Source organism: Aquarana catesbeiana, linkage group LG04 (assembly GCF_042186555.1).
Source record: "Aquarana catesbeiana isolate 2022-GZ linkage group LG04, ASM4218655v1, whole genome shotgun sequence".
NCBI classification, from domain to species: domain Eukaryota; kingdom Metazoa; phylum Chordata; class Amphibia; order Anura; family Ranidae; genus Aquarana; species Aquarana catesbeiana.
In genome coordinates, this window is record NC_133327.1 from 337,130,655 (window position 1) to 337,146,350 (window position 15,696).

The 15,696-nt window shown below is 46.1% G+C and overlaps 1 protein-coding gene across 3 annotated transcripts in view; it reads left to right on the forward strand.

Moving 5' to 3' along the window:
• The first annotated feature begins 5,017 nt into the window (after positions 1–5,017).
• The window catches only part of CASP8AP2 (caspase 8 associated protein 2), a 57,209-nt gene continuing 46,530 nt past the window's right edge, over positions 5,018–15,696 (forward strand). For all 3 annotated transcript variants that reach the window (XM_073626936.1, XM_073626939.1, XM_073626937.1), the window contains exon 1: positions 5,018–5,245. The gene's annotated coding sequence lies outside the window, so the exon portion shown is untranslated. The remainder of the gene's footprint in view (positions 5,246–15,696) is intronic.

Consider the following 15,696-nt stretch of genomic DNA (forward strand, 5'->3'; position numbering starts at 1 on the left):
TATTATCTGCTCATATTCAGCAAAATGCTTCAGAACTCATTGGACGGCGCTTCACAGTGCAGATGGACAATGACCCGAAGTATATTGCGAAATCAACCAAAGAGTTTTTTAAGGGAAAGAAGTGGAATGTTATGCAATGGCCAAGTCAATCACCTGACCTGAATCTGAATGAGCATGCATTTCACTTGCTGAAGACAAAACTGCAGGGAAAATGCCCCAAGAACAAGCAGGAACTGTAGAGACAGTTGCAGTAGAGGCCTGGCAGAGCATCACCAGGGATGAAACCCAGCATCTGGTGAGGTCTATGCATTCCAGACTTCAGGCTGTAATTGACTGCAAAGGATTTGCAACCAAGTATTAAAAAGTTTGATGGATGATTGTTAATCTGTCCCATTACTTTTGGTCCCTTAAAAAGTGGGAGGCACATATACAAACTGTTGTAATTCCTACACCTTTCAGCTGATTTGGATGTAAATACCCTCAAATTAAAGCTGAAAGTCTGCAGTTAAAGCACATCTTGTTCGTTTCATTTCAAATCCATTGTGGTGGTGTATAGAGCCAAAAAGATTAGAATTGTGTCAATGTCCCAATATTTATGGACCTGACTGTACGTTCTCTCACACCCCTCAGTCAGCTCCAAGTTGTCTCTCTGTAATATACATTTTCCAAGGCCAGCCTTAGGCCTTTAGGTGCCCTGTGCCCGTGTGAAAATTATTGACATTGCCCCTCCCAGTTTTTGGTGAGATACTTCAATTCGGGGAAAGCAGCAGCTGATAGATATTATGAAATCACTCCCATTAGGATTCAGCGACTAAGTGCACAACATGGACAGACAAACAGGTATTACTTCAGAATAACAAAATTTATGCAATCTGACTGCAACAAAGTTTGTTAAAATAATACCTGCAATATACATAGATAAGACTGTTCTCAACAAAAGTGGCGTTAGGTGTGCTGTGCTTACCTTTGTATGAATTTCAGGATGAGTTGTTTGCAAATGACGCTTCATGTTTGTTGTATTTTTACCAGCAAGTGTCGCTCCACATGGTTTGCAAAGGGTCTTGTTCTCCTTATCATCAAATGTAAAATACATCCTAGATCTTCTCTTCTCTTTCTATCAGTCACAGACACTGACAATTCTGTATAATTTGTGCAGCAGTAGGGATGCATACAGAGTCCGGCTCGCCTCGGTGAGGCCTGGACGTGGACGGTAAGGAGGAGGCCTGCAATGCACAGTGCTCTGGATGGTCTGAGGACAGTGAGGAGGTCTGTAATGCACAGTGATCTGGACGGTCTAAGGACTGTGAGGAGGCCTGTAGTGCTGCACAGTCCTCTGATGGTGGTCCGAGGAGGCCTATAATGCTGCCCAGTGCTCTGGACATTGGTCTAAGGAGGCCTTTAATGCTGCACAGTGCTCTGGACAGTGACTTTAATGCTACACAGTGCTATGGACATTGGTCTGAAGAGGCCTGTAATGCTGCACAGTCCTCTGGATGGTGGTTGTAATGCTACACAGTGCTCTGGACGGTGGTCTGAGAGGCCTGTAATGCTGCACAGTGCTCTGGACAGAGGCTGTAATGCTACACAGTCCTCCAGACAGTGGTCTGAGAGGCCTGGAATGCTGCACAGTGCACTGCGAGGCCTGTAATGCTGAACAGTCCTCTGGACGGTGACAGTAAAGCTACACAGTAATGCTGCACAGTGGTGTGCTCTGGATGGTGGTATGAGAGGCCTGTAATGCTGTACAGTGCTGTGGATGATGGTCTGAGGGGAGGCCTGTAATGGACAGTGCTCTGGGATTATGGTCTGACTCTGAGAGGCCTAGGGAGGCCTAGGGAGGCCTTAGGCCTTCAGTTGTAATGTACATACACACTCACAGTGCTCTCTGCTCTGGACGGTCATCGTTGTAACTTGTGAGTTGGGAGTGGGACTCTCGTCGGGAGGCCTGTAATGCACAGTGCTGCTCTAGATGGTCGCCTGAGGACTCAGAGGCCTGTAATGCTGGCTGCACAGTCGCTTGCCTCCTGGGAGCGGAAGTAGGCAGAGCTCCGTGGAAACCCGATGTTCATTAGGGTAAACGTCCCTGCCTCACATTTTTGTTTCATTTTCATTCATTAATGAATACCGAATTGATTTTCTTCATAGTTTTTGTCAGTGGACGAAAATGTGGTGTATTTTTCGTTTCATTACTCTTGAACTTGAAATAATTTAAGACTTTGCATAAAGACTCAGAAATCTTTCATTAAGGTCTTTATGTTACATAGTTTGAATACCATGTCATAGATATATTACTTATCATTGTAAAAGAACATATTCCACACTTCTTTTTTTTGCAAAAAAATAAACAATTTTTCAGTTTTTTTCCGGGCCTTCCCAACGCTAGTTACAACCCCTGTCAGTTTTAACCACTTGCTGACCAGTCACGTACCTGTACTGTGATGATGCCTGCCAGTAGTTTTTTAAAGCCCCCAGGAGGGGACGCCCCGGCCGCCTTCTGTGGCTTTAATGGGATCTCCCATCCCACTGGGAGTCCCGATCGACCAGCTGGCACCTCCGCCGGCTGATCAGCGAGCTGAACAAAGCTTGGATCGGTTTTGTTTGGCTCTTGGGTATGGTAACCTAGAAGCGATGACCTGACATCACTTCTGGTTTACCCAGATGTCAATGGTGCCATTTTCAAAAAACAAAAGCATTTAAACACACTGATCTTGTTGTGATCAAATGCTTTTAAGGGCAGAGGAGAGGATTGGGGTCTTACAGACCCAGGATCTCTCCATAAAGTGTACCTGTCACATGCCTATTGCTGTCAGGGGATGTTTACATTCCTTGTGACAGCAATAAAAGCGATAAAACAAAATAAAATTATTAAAGAGACAGTGTAAAAATGAACGCACGCAAACAGCGATTGCCCCACACATCTGAGGTATCACTGGGAACGTCAGATCATGGGCAGTAATTCTAGCACCAGACCTCCTGAGTAAATCTAAAATGGTTACTTGTAAAGGCTTTTAATATGTCGCCTATGGACAGTAACATTTACATAATTTGTTGGGGTTGTACGGGGCGTGATTTTAAAACGTGACATGTTTGGTGTCTATTTACTCGATGTAACATCATTTTTTATATTTTACCAAAAAATGTGGTTATGTATTGTGTTTTTTTTGCATTCAAATTCAAAATAAGTGTATGTTTTCCCAAAAAAAAAAAAAAATCGCTGTGCAAATACCATGTGACATAAAAAAATTGCAAAACCCAACAATTAATTCTTTAGGGCCTCTGCTTTAAAAATATACAATGTTTGGGGTTCTAAGAAATCTTCTAGTAAAAATTACCGATTGTTACATGTAAACAAAATGTGCAAGAAAAGCCCTGGTTCATTTTTGCCATTTGTGTTCTACTTCCCCTTTATTACCATTAGCATTTTTTGCTATACAGCACTGCAATACTTCAACTGACAATTGCACGGTCATACAACGCTGTACATCAATGAATTTTGTATATTTTTTTTCCCCCACAAATAGAGCCTTCTTTTGGTGATATTTGATCGCCACTGTTTTTTTTTTTTTTTTTTTGTGCTATGGGGGTTTTTTGAAAAAAAAAAAATATCTTTTAATTTCTGCTATAAAACATATCCAAGAAAAAAAAATCCAGCCTCCTAGGACAGTCAGAGGAGAATGAAAACTCCCCCTACAAGCTTTAACCAGTGCTAGAGCAGACACGTGTATTTTGCAGTTTATATTTACTAAAATAATTGCATTTCCAAGTTCTGTGTACTGGAGACCAGATATAGTGAATGCAGGGTCCTGGGTTTAGTAACACTTTACCTGTGTGCCTAACCAGTGTTTTTGTTTGTACTGAGAGGTGCTTTTACTAAGGGATGTACTAGATTTTATCCCCTGCAAAGCAGGCACACAAAATCCATCACTTCCCCCCTCTCAGAACGAAGCTCTGCATTGTTTGCATATGCAGAGCTCCATCCAGCCTGGCTCCTTGCTGATCAGTGGGTGCCGGCCTACACCCACTGATCGGCATCTGCTGTGACTAATCACAGCAGAAGCAGTACACCCCCTACCCAGAAGTGCAGAATCAATATATATATATATATATATATATACACACACAGGATTCTGCACAGAACAGCTGCCCTGTAGCAGTAAATCTGCTATAAGGTGACTGATGTTCTATCGAAAAATGCCCCCCCTGATGGGTCAGCGCATGCGCAGTAACAAACATCACTCTAGCTGATATGTTGATCAGCTGGCGTGACGTAAACACAGCGCATGCGCAGATCATCTGAGGCATTTTTAGACGGGAGACAGTATTCAAAGCTATGCAAACAGTGGAGGGAGACCGTACTTGTCAGATTGAGCCTCGCTGTTGCGGGGCGATTTTTCCGTGTGCTGAAGGGCAGGATTTGTCTGTGTTGCACAGCGGGTTTTGCCTGTGTGTAAGGACGGGTTGCAACACACACAAAACACGCCCACAACCCACCCTGCAACAGCGAGGCTCAATCTGACAACTATGTTCCCTGCGCTGTTTTCATAGCGTCGGATGATGCCTCAGACGTTCTGCGCATGCGCTATGTTGACGTCACGCCAGCTGATCAAAATATCAGCTGGAGTGATGTTTGTCACTGCCCATTGCGTTGACCCACTGGGGGCATTTTTCAAAAGGGAGGCATTTCTCTATAGAACACCGGCAAGCAGTCTCTTACTTTCACAATTACAAGACCAACAGAGAGGGCACAGACAGTAATGCAAACCAAATGGGTGTACTAATCCTCTCCACTTTGTCCACAACTAAAAAAAGTTTTACGTTTATTTATACTTTAAATATATGGATAACAAATACCTCATCCAGAAACTACAATACTAATAAGAACCTTCTTACTTCATAAGCTGACACTATACACACGCCATAAGCATAGCTACTTCGCAGCGATAGCGCTGGGAAGATGTCATCCCTGTCACAAGTATAGCGGATCATCCCCTTCACACTCTCTCCGCCTCAGACAAGCCTTCCCGCCAAAGCCCGTGCATGGATGAGGCGCGCTCCGGTGACGCAGTCAGGCGCGCTAGGACGTGCTCGCTGATTGGTTGGCTGTGCCAGAGATTGTTTGGAGGGGTACATCGGTGTCACCGAGAAGAGGTTCCCCCCTGAGGTGTCCGAGTGCGGAAGACACCGACAGGCCGATGAGGAAGGGGGGGTTCAAGGCCCGGCGGTGGTTGGCGGGGCCTGAGAGTAGGTGAGTGGCAGACACGCAGGCCATAACTGTGGGAGACATGGACAGGATAGGCTGCACCGTGCTCCACTATGATACGATATTGTCTGTTTCCGGGATGGCAGGTTCATACATCAATGTATCAGTTTGGAGTTGCTGCGGGCATGACAGGGATACAATCTGCTGTGTCTGGCGAGATCAGGGCTGTTCTGGTGCCCCTGTGCTGGCTTATCTAATGGAAGAGCACCTATGAAGGAAGATCACATTTTGACCGTTGGGTTCTAAACATAATTAGGGTTCGTTGACACAGGGGTTGACTCCATACAGTGTAAAGAGCTGTTTTCTGAACTGTGTACAGGCAGGCAATGTTCGTGAATGGACACGCATCGGCTGTACAGAATCACCCATGCAGGTACGCATAGAGTTGCCACCTCATCTCTTTAAACCCGAACACATAAGAATTATGCAGGTTCTGAGGCTAATTTAATGCAGATAAGGCACCAAGTGAATTTAATTACCACCTTAATCAGCCACAGAACCTGTGTAATTAATATGTGTTTGGTTTTAAGGGGATGAGGTGGCAACCCTAGCGTACGCAGGGACAGGTGAACACTGGACATGCTCTACATCATTGATGACTTTGCTGCCTGGCTACCCTACTTTCTCTCCTCTGAAATACCCACCATTATTCTTGGTGACTTTAACATTCCTGTCAATGTCAACAGCCCAACTACAGCTAAACTTCTCAACTTAACCTCATCTTTTGACCTAACCCAATGGACACATACTTCCACTCACTCCAATGGTAATACCCTTGACCTTGTATTCTCCCATCTCTGCAACCCTGGCAACCTCACCAACACCCCCTTTCCTCTATCTGATCACAACCTCATTACTTTCACTGTATCCTTGCCTCCAACCACCCATCCCTCCAAGCAGCAAACAATTACTTGTAGAAACCTTCGCCACTTTAACCCTTCTCTTCTCTATTCTGCTACTGACCACCTATATGACATAATCTCTCCCCTGTCCTGTCCTGACCTGGCCACTTCTGTCTACAACAGTTCACTCTCATCATCACTAGATGCACTTGCTCCCCTAACCACACGCAGAATTAGGCCCCGACCGTTACAACCCTGGCAAACTGACAACACTAGAAATCTCAAGAGACATTGCCGTGCTCTTGAACGACTGTGGCGTAAAACCAAATGCCTGCAAGATTTCACCCTATATAAATCTGCCCTTCTAAAATACAATTCATGCCTCCATGCTGCCAAACAAGCCTACTTTGTCTCTCTTATTAATTCCTTGTCATCCAGTCCCCGTCGGCTCTTCTCAACCTTTAACTCTCTGCTTCGTCCACCACCCCCTCTACCCACTAACTCACTCACTGCCCAAGAGATTGCCAATCACTTCAAAGACAAGATCAATGCAATTCGTGAGGACATCTCCACTGTGCGTACATCTTCCCCACCCATCATACCTTGCCCAGCAGCACATTCAACCCTCTCCTCTTTTGAATTGGCTACTACGGAAGAGGTTACAAAAATTTTCTCGAATGCCCACCTAACCAATTGTCCCTTGGATCCTGTTCCCTCACAACTACTACGGTCACCCTCTTCTTCTATCCTATGCTCCCTCACCCACATCTTCAATCTCTCCCTTTCTAGTGGCATTTTCCCCTCCCCTCTAAAACATGCACAGATCACTCCCATTCTTAAAAAGCCCTCACTGGACCCTACCGACCTGAACAACTTAAGACCCATCTCATTACTCCCATTCACCTCTAAACTTCTAGAACGCTTAGTCTACAACCGTCTTAGCTCCTACCTCAATGAAAATAACCTTCTTGACCCCTTACAGTCTGGCTTTCGCTCGCAGCACTCCACGGAAACTACCTTACTAAAACTCACTAACGATTTACTAACTGCTAAAACCAACAGCCAGTACTCCATACTCCTACTACTTGACCTTTCTGCGGCCTTTGATACTGTTGACCACCCGCTCCTTCTCAATAAACTACATTCCCTTGGCCTCCGAGATTCTGCTCTATCCTGGTTCTCTGGCTATTTATCACAGCGCTCCTTCAGAGTCACCTACAACTCTGTCTCCTCCTCTCCATTGCCCCTTTCTGTGGGGGTCCCCCAAGGCTCGGTTCTTGGACCCCTTCTCTTCTCTATCTACACCACCTCCCTTGGTCACCTAATAACTGCCCACGGCTTCCAATACCACTTATACGCTGATGACACCCAAATCTATCTGTCTACTCCTCACCTCACTCCTTCAGTCTCCTCTCGCATTACTAACTTACTAACTGACATATCAGCATGGATGTCGCACCACTTCCTTAAACTAAATCTCTCTAAAACTGAGCTATTAATATTCCCCCCCCCGCCCGTGCCCCCCTCCATGACTTTTCCATCAAAATCAACAATGCAACCATCAGTCCCTCCCCTCACGCCAGGGTACTAGGTGTAATCCTAGACTCCGACTTGTCATTTCAGCCTCAAATCCAATCATTGTCAAAAGTTTGTAGAATTCACCTCTGTAACATCTCTAAAATTCGCCCTTTTTTAACAAATGAAACCACCAAGCTCCTCATTCACTCCCTTGTTATCTCTTGCCTTGACTATTGCAACTCCCTTCTCATTGGCCTACCGCTCCATAGGCTATCCCCTCTTCAGTCTATCATGAATGCTGCTGCCAGACTTATCCACCTTACCAACCGCTCAGTGTCTGCCAACCCTCTACTTCAATCCCTACACTGGCTCCCAATCACCCAGCGAATTAAATTCAAAAATCTAACCACAACATACAAAGCCATTCACAACTCTGCCCCAAGCTACATCACTAATCTTGTCTCCAAATATCACCCAAATCGTCCTCCGCTCTTCTCAAGACCTCCTGCTTTCAAGCTCTCTCATCTCCTCCTCCCATGCTCGTCTCCAGGATTTCTCCAGAGCCTCTCCCATCCTCTGGAACTCGCTACCTCCATCTATCCGGCTAGCCCCTACTCTTGCTACCTTCAGGCAATCCCTGAAAACTCATCTCTTCAGGAAAGCCTATCACGTCTCCAACTAATCTCCTACCACTTCCACCAGCTCATTCCCCACAGTTACAACCTTTTGTACCACCTGCCCCACCCTATTAGATTGTAAGCTCTTCTGAGCAGGGCCCTCTTAATCCTATTGTATTGTATTGTATTATATTATAACTGTATTGTCTCCCTTTTATATTGTAAAGCGCTGCGTAAACTGTTGGCGCTATATAAATCCTGAATAATAATAATACACCGGGGCACATGCTAAACTCAGCTGTGCGGGGGGAGTCTGTACATCTCATGGGTGTTCAATCACTAACATGGCTTGCCTGTACACAGCTAAGTGCTAGGACAGAAAAGTATACAAATGCCTCTTCACTAGGGTTGCCACCTCATTCCTTTAAACCCGAACACATATTAATTACACAGGTTCTGAGGCTGATTAACCGCTTGACATCCGCGCTATAGCCGAATGACGGCCACATCGCGGACCTGAATTTTCCGGAGGCCGTCATATGACGGCCTCCCCTGTGCACGCGCGCTGTGATCACGAGTTACTGAGACTCGGGTGATCACCGATCAGAGTAAGGGGCCGGTCTCGGCCCCTTACCATGTGATCAGCTGTCAGCCAGTGACAGCTGATCACATGATCAAAACACAAGCTCTGTGGGGTTTTTTTTCTCCTCAAGCTGACGGTGTGTGGAGAAAAAAAGCCGATCACCGGCTTATCTGCAAGGGACATCGGTCCCGAAGAGGAAGAGGCAATTCTGCCTCATATGTGCCACCAGTACCCCCTTCCAGTGCCACCTGCCATTGCCACCTATGCCCACGAGTGCCACCTATCAATGCCACCTTGCAGTGCTGCCTATCAGTGCCCATCACTGCCACCCATCAGTTCCCATCAGTGCCACCTCATCAGCGTACATCAATGAAGGAGAAAAATGACCTTTTTTAAAATTTTATAACAAAATATTTTACTTTTTTTTTTTTTTTTTTTATTTCGGTCTTTTTACAGTTTTTTTTAACAAAAAATAAAAACCGCAAAGGTGATCAAATACCACCAAAAGAAAGCTCTATTTGTGGGAAAAAAAATTATGTATGACCACGCAATTGTCATTCAAAGCGCATTAGCGCTGAAAATTGGTCTGGATAGGGGAGGGGTTTAATTGGCCATTAAGCAAGTGGTTAAGGTGGTAATTAAAGTGGATGTAAACCCACTGTCATCAATTTGAAAGCATTAGCAGAGTTAATATATATAAGGCTTTACATGGCTCCTGCATGTATCCTTCTATTTAAATTTTATTTATTTATTATTTATTTCAGGTACTTATACAGCGCCGTCAATTTACGCAGCACTTTACATATACATTGTACATTCACATCAGTCCTTACCCTCAAGGAGCTTACAATCTAAGGTCCCTAACTCACATTCATACATACTAGGGACAATTTAGACAGGATCCAATTAACCTACCAGCATGTCTTTGGAGTGTGGGAGGAAACCGGAGTACCCAGAGGAAACCCACGCAGGCACAGGGAGAACATGCAAACTCCAGGCAGGTAGTGTCGTGGCTTAGATTCGAACCAGCGACCCTTCTTACTGCTAGGTGAAAGTGCTATCCACTACACCACTGTGCTGCCCAGTTTAAATAGTCACCCTCTCACCTGCTAGGAGCCCCGCAATCTTCCCGATTCTATGGGCGTTTTAATTCTCTGCGCTCGGTGGGCGGAGTCGTGACGTCAGAGGACACCTCTGCCAGCCAGGACGAGCCTTGCGCCTGGTGAGACTCGCATGCATTTGCAGGAGTGACCGAGCGCGTTCTGTGATGAAAGCAGAGCACACTCATGTTACTCCTGCGCATGTGCAGACCAGGAAGCACGAGAAGGAGAGGCAGAACCATTGGAAATGGTTGTACATCCAATCCTGGCAGAACAGCAGAAGAAAGGAGTTGGAGGGAATTAAAAAAATAATGCATGTCTCTTAGGCTAGTGCACAAGATATGTAAATCGCCTGTCACTCACAGCAAGGGGGAGGATTTGAAAAAGTTTTTCTCAGTTTGTCAAGATTTATCTCACTGAACAATAATAGAGGATTGCTCAGAGCTGGATTAACTCTTTGTCGCTAGACTGGGCTCAAATGATAGGAAATCTTATACTCTACATTATGACCTAAAAAATAAAAAAAAAATCGGGTTTACATCCACTTTAAGCTCACCTAGTGCCTTATCTGCATCAAATTAGCCTCAGAACCTGTGTAATTCTATGTGTTTGGTTTTAAAGGGATGAGGTGGCAGCCCTACTCTTCACGCTGTACGGGGCTGAGTGCCCATGGAAATGAGCTCTATTTTGGGCTGGTCATATCTGTCACTTACCTGAAGGCAATAACCAAGGCATCGCTAGCTAGAATATAAGTAGGATCTGGAAGCTGATGACATGCATGTTTTTGGGTGGCGGGAGGGTATTACATATAAATTGATGTACGACATCTCACAAAAGTGGGTACACCCCTAACATTTTTGTAAATATTTTATTCTATCTTTTCATGTGACAACACTGAAGAAATTACACTGCTACAATGTAGTGTGTCTTGCCTAAAGTCAAGAATGGTGGTGGGAGTGTCATGGTCTGGGGCTGCATGAGTGCTGCCGGCACTAGTGAGCTACATTTCATTGAGGGAACCATGAATGCCAACATGTACTGTGACATACTGAAGCAGAGCATGAGCCCCTCCCTTCAGAGACTGGGCCACAGGGCAGTATTCCACATAACGACCCCAAACACACCTCCAAGACGACAAACTGCCTTACTAAAGAAGCTGAGGGTAAGAGTGATGGAATGGCCAAGCATGTCTCCAGACCTAAACCTTATTGAGCATCTGTGGAGCATCCTCAAATTATTTATTATACCTTTCATGTGACAACACTTTCTTCAGTGTTGTCACATGAAAGGTATAATAAAATATTTACAAAAATGTGAGAGGGTGCACTCACGTTTGTGAGATACTGTAGCTGGAGTCATAGGGTGATAACCCATGCTTCTACAGTGTTTACCTCTTTCAAATAACCATTGAGGGAATTTTAAGTCAGAGTGAATAAATGTGGGAAATGTTACAATATACAGCTACACTATCATTTAAAGCAGTGGTCCCCAACCTTTTTGGCACCGGGGACCAGCGTTGTGGAATAATATTGTGCCAAGGCACCCTGGGGGTTTATGCAGCTTATCTCAAATCGCCTTTCAGGACAACCTTGAAGAGAGCAGGAAAACGCATGCAGCCTTTAAATCCCTCCTCTTCCACCATGGCTACAGTTATTGCGTTTCCTCCACCATGGAAGCACTGCTGGAACCAGGCGGAGCTGCGCTCTCTCCAAGGTGGAAGGAGAAGGCTTACCTTAAGGAGGTTGTCTGCCTGGTGTGCAGTGACCATCCCAGCACCCCCACCACTATGGGCGGAGGGTGTTCCAGAGTCCCCAGCCTCTCTAGCTCAGGGGAAGCAATGGTCCGCAGGAGGCGCTGATGTATGTGTGCCCGGAGTCTGCAAGAATAGTCCAGGTGGTCAGGCGGGGTGCAGCTGCTGGTTGGCAGGGTTTCCCACATGTCAGTCCCGGCTGGCGGGTGATGTCACGTCTGGTGACGCGGCTTCCTGTAGGGGCGGGGCGACAAGTGGTTCCAGTCGCCTGGAACGCAGAGGCCAAGGGGGCGGGTCTGTCGACTGGTGGTTCCGGCCCTCGATGACGCTGGGACCGGTTGTTCTCAGTACCCCGCTGCACTTTCTGCTGAAATGGACGAGAGACCAACAGCTACAGCGGAAGCAGGTGCCTCAGGCACCGGTCAGGCCCAGGTAAGAGGGATACAGTGGTACCTTCTATTCTACTCCATATGGGCTTATGCTGGGTATTTGTGTGTGTTCCTCCCCGCAGGGAGCCTGTGGCTGCAAGGTCAGAGGTAACCTCGCTCGGACCCTGCAGCCTGGACATGGTTTCTTTTGACTGGGGCTGGCCCTGCTCGGGGCACAATCTCTTTGTCTGCTGGAGGTCTGTTTGCACTAAAGGTAGAAGAGTAAGCAGGGGTGCTTAGGTGAGTCTTGTTTGTTTTCTTTGCAGGGCAAAGCGTTAGCAAAAACCAAGCATTCAAATCCACCAGTTCAGAGGAAATACCCATCTTACAAGAATCCTCTCAGAGATTCATGGCAAAAAGCAGTGTGCAGGACCTGTATTACGGAACTGGTTGAAGAGGAAACGTCCCAACAATACAAGGATCTGTTTTCTTCAGTACAAGAGCTTACGAACTCTTTGAGCTCAGTCAAATCTATTTTGGCCAAGAGCCCGACAGGCAGGTTGAGCCCCAGCATCCACCGTCCAGCTCTCAGGCATCCAACTCTAAAACAGCAGAGGTTGTTGACTCAGGTGATTAGAGGAAAAGTACTCTTACCTCCCTCAGGGATTCAGACGAGGAAGAAAAGGAAGATGATAGCCGAGCATCTAGGTACAAGCCATCACTGGAGGAGGTAGATCTTTTGAGAGCAATCTACACGACTCTTGAGATCCAGGAGAAAAAGGTGCAACTATTGGTTCATGAGAAAATGTACCAAGGACTAGATGACACTAAACACAGGGTGTTTCCAGTCCACAGAATCCTCTTGGGCGCAGTTAAAAAAGAATGGAACGACCGGGAGAGAGGCCCTTTCTTTTCCAAAACCCTCAAGATAAGGAGACAGAAGTTTGGAATAAGAAACCCGAGTAGAAGCCACGTTCTCACAAGTATCCCATCGCGCGGACCTAGCGTTCGAAGACATGGGGGTACTAAAGGATGCGATGGCTAAGAGCGGACTCCCTCCTGAAAAAAGCGTGGGATTCCACATCTGCCAGTCTCAAACCCGGTATGGCTTCCACGGTAGTGGCAAGGAACCTACAATTCTGGGTAGAAAAGCTGAAGAGCCATGTAGTGGCAGGTACATCATGGAAAGATTTACTGGAGTCCTTTCCACTGATACTGAAGGCAGTAAAATACATGGCTGATGCAACAGCTGAATCAGTAAAGATGTCGGCGAGATCTTCAGCACTTGTGAACTCAGCCAGACGTGCTATCTGGCTGAAAACTTGGACTGGTGACACAGCATCCAAGATATAATTATGTGGCCTACCTTTTTCAGGCGACCTTCTTTTTGGTCCAGACCTTAAAACCGTCTTGGACAGGACAGCCGACAAGAAAAAGGCGTTTTCTTCCAAAAAGAAACCTATCAAGAATTTTCATGCTGTTCAACAGCCCTACAAAAATAGGGGCCAGGACCAGAAGAACCGCTGGGTCTCCCAAAGGGGCATGGGAAGAGGGTGATTTCTCTTCAGACCCGCAGCTCTCTAAGAATAAGTAAAAATCTCACCCCAGTGGGGGGGAAGATTGTCTGTCTTCTTTTCACCTACAGTGGGGAAAAAACAACTACAAGCCTGTTTGTAAAAAGCTTTATCTCCCAGGGGTACAGTCTGGAGTTCTAAACCCCCCCCCCCGAGCAGATTTTATGCCGCAGGTCTTCCAGAAGACAAGGAAAATGCTTCCGCAATGATGAACCTGCTTCAGGATCTGATCCAACAGCAAGTGATTATCCAAGTCCCAAAATATCAGGAATGTCGGGGCTTTTATTCTCACATCTTCTTAGTGAAGAATCTCTCGGAAGTATAGGTTGTTGCTGAACTTAAAAATTCTGAACAAATCGATCCGTTACACTTTTGGATGGACATGATCTATTCTATAACAACGTTACTGACCCCAGCTTCCTTTATGACATCCCTATATCTAAGGGACGCTTATTTGCACGTCCCGATAGCTCAGGCTTCCTAACGGTTTTTCAACCTGGGGAGTGTTTTTGATTCTGACAGCTTTGGGGGTGGAGAAGATTCCCCTGCTAGCTGTAAAAATGGGGGGGGGGGCGGAAGCTAGTCCATCTGTAATTTGTTACATATTACACCCTGATTATAGGTGTAACATGTTACAAAAGGTGAACTTCTTCTTTAACCCTTGTTCCAGGAAATGGCATACGTGCAATTTGATGCATTTGCGTTTAGAAATGTCTTAAACATAAACATGTAATGATTTTAAATTGTATAATGCACACCCTACATTTACTTGCATTCAGTTTAAATCTGTTCAGTGGTGGCCCGTCAATAGGGGGCACACGGGTGCCCAGGCTTTCCCCCAAAAAAAGTAGTCACTTTAAGAGTGTCCAGGCACCGGACACACAGCAGTCTATGGGAAGCTTGCAATTGGCTGAAAGCAACTGGGAAACTGATTTGCCTGTGCCTACAATGAATTTGTCTTTGGCTCCTGTCCCCCTTTTTTTTTTTTTTTTTGCGGGGACTGGAGGACAACTGGGTGGTGCTTTTTGTGTCACTTCCGGTTTACCCGGCTGGCTCACTGTGCTGTGGAGTGGACTCTAATGCCCTGTACACACGGTCGGACTTTGTTCGGACATTCCGACAATGAAATCCTAGGATTTTTTCCGACGGATGTTGGCTCAAACTTGTCTTGCATACACACGGTCACACAAAGTTGTTGGAAAATCCAATCGTTCTAAACGCTGTGACGTAAAACACGTACGTCGGGACTATAAACGGGGCAGTGGCCAATAGCTTCCATCGCTTTATTTATTCTGAGCATGCGTGGCACTTTGTCCGTCGGATTTGTGTACACACGATCGGAATTTCCGACAACAGATTTTGTTGTCGGAAAATTTTATATCCTGCTCTCAAACTTTGTGTCGGAAAATCCGATGGAAAATGTGTGATGGAGCCTACACACGGTCGGAATTTACGACAACAAGGTCCTATCACACATTTTCCATCGGAAAATCCGACCGTGTGTACAGGGCATTAGGCTGTGCGACTGACACGTGATGGAAGCCGTCCTGAGCGGTGGGGTAATGGTAGGTAAAGCTAACGACACCGTGGGCCTCAGTCTCCCTCTCCTCTGAGTTCTAGCTGAGTAAGCTGACTGTCTGACAGCCGCAAGCTGCCCCTTCGCTCCGCACACACTTCACTCGGTCAGTTCCCTGTGCGTCTATGCTCAATGAGGTCTCCCTACTCAGTGCAGACTGTGCCCAGGCCAGGGCAGATGTCCTGGCAGTGGTCACTGAATGAGGATAGCGATGATGCAGGGTGTATTATACAATGGGATGGTGGGTGTATTTTACGATGATGATGATCATCGTATATACCCTGATCTGTGAGGCTGAGTGAGCTGTGTATATACCCTGATCTGTGAGGCTGAGTGAGCTGTGTATATACCCTGATTTGTGTGAGCTGTGTATATACCCTGATCTGTGAGGCTGTGTGAGCTGTGTATATACCCTGATCTGTGAGGCTGTGTGAGCTGTGTATATACCCTGATCTGTGAGGCTGTGTGAGCTGTGTATATACCCTGATCTGTGAGGCTGTGTGAGCTG